The sequence below is a fragment of the Miscanthus floridulus genome, chromosome 11, assembly GCF_019320115.1.
Source record: "Miscanthus floridulus cultivar M001 chromosome 11, ASM1932011v1, whole genome shotgun sequence".
NCBI lineage: Eukaryota > Viridiplantae > Streptophyta > Magnoliopsida > Poales > Poaceae > Miscanthus > Miscanthus floridulus.
In genome coordinates this window covers 46,678,443-46,682,028 of record NC_089590.1, presented here as the reverse complement: position 1 = coordinate 46,682,028, position 3,586 = coordinate 46,678,443, and positions in this window count along the sequence as shown.

Here is a 3,586-nt window from a genome sequence, read left to right as displayed (position 1 = left end):
CAACTTTTTTCTCATTTTCTTTCTTATTCCTTCGGCATTTTTCGTTCTTGTGTGCATGTTTCCTGTACTAGGGCAGTCCCAATCTAAAGCTTAAAATGGCCTCTATGTCTGTTAATTAAGATGTGTTAACTAAACAAATAGTGATATGGTATTGGAATTCAGAAAGAGAGATAAGTAAATATCTTTTTATACAAGAAACTATGGCTATACAAAACAAAGATAGAAAGACTGTGATAGATTGATGATAGGAAAGAGAAGACATGTGATTAGAGAAAATGTATTTTCAAGAAACCATCCATTAGAAATGTCATATATTTGTGAAGTGTATATATGACGTGGCAAGTATGAAAAATATCTCATAGTTTTTCTACGCGGTTAGATATACGTTATGTTTAGATACATAATAAAAATTGACGGTGTACAATAATCACTGGCTCAATGCAACACATATACCAATACAACAACACACAGCCCTTAGTTATGAACCATAGGACAATAGTTGGTTGATAACTAAGTTTGATGCATATTCTTGCCTAAGGTTATAAACATCGTCTTGCCTAGCCAGGATAGGCTAAGCTAGGCTATCAAAACAAGGAAAGAAAGGCCCCAAGCGTTTGGTCTGCTTTGTTTCGTACAATAGTGTAGAGGTTTCTACCTTCGATTCACTGTTACTCTTCGATTCCTCTTTTAAGCGTTGAGTTGGCAAAGAATCTTGACAGGTGTGGAAGAGCTGATTTGACTCGCCCCACCGAGCAAGGCAAACCTTGCCGAGACAAAGCAAGATTGCTGAGCAAAGCGAGGTTCTTGCTTGCTACCAAACGAATAGCCATGCCAAGCCAGGCTACACAGTAGTAAGAAAAGATACTAAACAAACCCTAAGGTTAGTCTTGCAACACTTGTGCAGCGAGGGAAATTGATAGCCTAGCCTTAAACAAAATTAGACAAGAAAGTGTATTTTATTTATGATAAATGGAGCAATTGGCAAAGTCAGGACTGCCTAGGAAAACTGTGGTTACCAAATTAGTCTTGGTAACTTAGACTATAGTCTAAATTGGCTCTAAATTCTAACTGTGTGTGTTCATTCACCTGATTTTAGTCAACTTTTATTCTACCCTCACCTTTTATTTTCTTCCTCATTTTGCCATGGAGCTGCCTATCCAACAATCGAGTTTCAAACAGAGTTTCGTTTTGCAGTCTTAGAGAGATCAACAAGGGGGACGAGGTGGCGTGGTACGCGGACGGTGACAACATGGTGCGCAACGAGTATAACCTCAGCATTGCCTATGCTTTCGGTGAGTGCTCTTGAGCCCATTTCAACATTGTGGAACAGGTGATGATACGAAGGAGTTATGCCTGTTTGTTAAAAAAAGGGGATAAAATTGGTTGACTTGAGTCCTACCGGATTGTTGAGGAAAAAGGGTGCTGGTTATGGCATATTTGGCAATGGAGTGGCATTAGAAAGTTGCATTCCTTTCGTATGGTATACCTGCGCTGCTGGGCATGAGAATGTTGGCAAGTTGTCAGAATAGAGCATAGAGGCTTAAGAGTAACTACTACCTAACATAGGGTCAGCTTCCTAATGAATGTAGAAAATCAGATTTCTGCTTTGTACTATTTGCCACTTTTTGATCAAGCAAGCTGTATAGTATGTATTATGCAAAAGATTGAAAGAGCATGGTGAGGTCTTCATCCTTTTCAGTAAAAGCTGCAGGAAATAGTAAAGAATTAATGTCGTTAACTTAATCCTGTTACGGATGGTTAGTTCTGGTCTTATTTTGAATCTGAATTAATGTTCCAGTCAAAGAACCTTATCTCAGAGATAAGCTATACATTATAGTTCCAGAGGTACTCACCATAGTCATCGAGTTTACTAAACCATATGCATCCTTTTTGTTTGTGTTTTCCTTTTAACTTTTAGATAAAGTGTTTGGCCCTGCCACTACAACTCGCCATGTATATGATGTTGCTGCTCAGCATGTTGTGAGTGGTGCCATGCAAGGAATCAATGGTATGGCAGCTCTCTTACTTATTTTAATATAAGTGCTGTTAACTAATTATGAGACTGGGAATTGTTGCTGCATGCCTATTAGAAGTTTGAGTGGGACAGAATTCTAGTAACCTATTACTAATTGGTAGTCAGTTCCTATGCTAGTCACATGTCCGATGAGCTTTGCAAACAACAGATGTGGACTATGGACAATGCGTAAAAGGTCTGTTACAGAATGCAGATTGGTAGGGTCAGTAGCCTTCTCATTGCACCTTTTGGGGGGAAAGCCCATTAATTGATTTATATCCTCTGAATCACGACATGTTCTTTTGATCATAAAATTTGAGACATGCTTCTTGTTACTTTGATCTCTGATTTTGATTAGGACTTCACTGTTGGTTTCTGGTAATCTGGTGCAATGATGCTGCATGCTTTCTTTTAATCTGGTCCAAGATAGTTGTGTGCTAGAATGCTTAGGTTCAACCTTTAAAAACATTTACCATGATGACATATAAAGTAATTAACTTCGGTACATCGAAAAGGGCGCTGATTCACCATCAGAACTTCTATGTCATCATAAATTTGTTAAACATGTACTTAGAAAGAGTAACGATCGAACATATGTGTTAGAGATGATAACAATTCCCTAAACGACAAGTAAACCTGACTGGAGATAGAATGTGTACTCTCAGATTTATTCAGTTTGCTGAAATTTCTCTGTTCCTGCAGGAACTGTTTTTGCATATGGTGTAACTAGCAGTGGGAAAACTCACACCATGCATTTATGTTTCTGCTTCAGTGGAAAAAATTGCAAAAATGACACTCGAAAGATTGACTCCTTAATTATGATGACACTCGGGTGGATGACAAGTGGGTCCATCCGTGTCTATGAATGTGGGTCCAGTGTCAAATCTGCAAACGACCGATGTTTCGAGTCCCATTCAGTGTTACGCCTATGCATCTAATGTTTTCAATGACTCTAGCTATGTGCTGGTGCGGACTTGTTTGTTCAGCACAACACAAGACATGCCTTTATTGTTTAGTCTACGTCTATCATCATCGCTGTCGTCCTATGATATCAAGCTATAGAAACGAAGATTTCACACCCTCAAAGCACGAGCACAAAAGTTTTTATTAATTTTCATCATTGAATTCCTTTTCATGTTACACTTGGGCTATTGTTGCAGGGAGAACAAAAGTCACCTGGAATCATTCCATTGGCAGTGAAAGGATGTATTCAGCATTATTCAAGATGTAATTATCTCATTTCTTATACACTGCCCCCCCCCCCCCCCCCCCCCCCCCCCCCCCCACACACACACACACACCAAAAAAGAAAGAAAGAAAGAAAGACAGGCAGCATGACATTCTCATCTCTTTTGTTGACAACAGACCCCTGGACAAGAGTTTCTTCTGCGGGTTTCGTATCTTGAAATTTACAACGAGGTGACTTCTCATTTCCCCATGCATTTGCTTTGCATCTTAGCAACACCAAGACTAATTACAATGTTATCTCCATATTGGATCTTTGATTGCATACACAGAGTTCCTTCTAGATGCCTGTTTATTTACTACTCATATACATATATTGCCACTTGA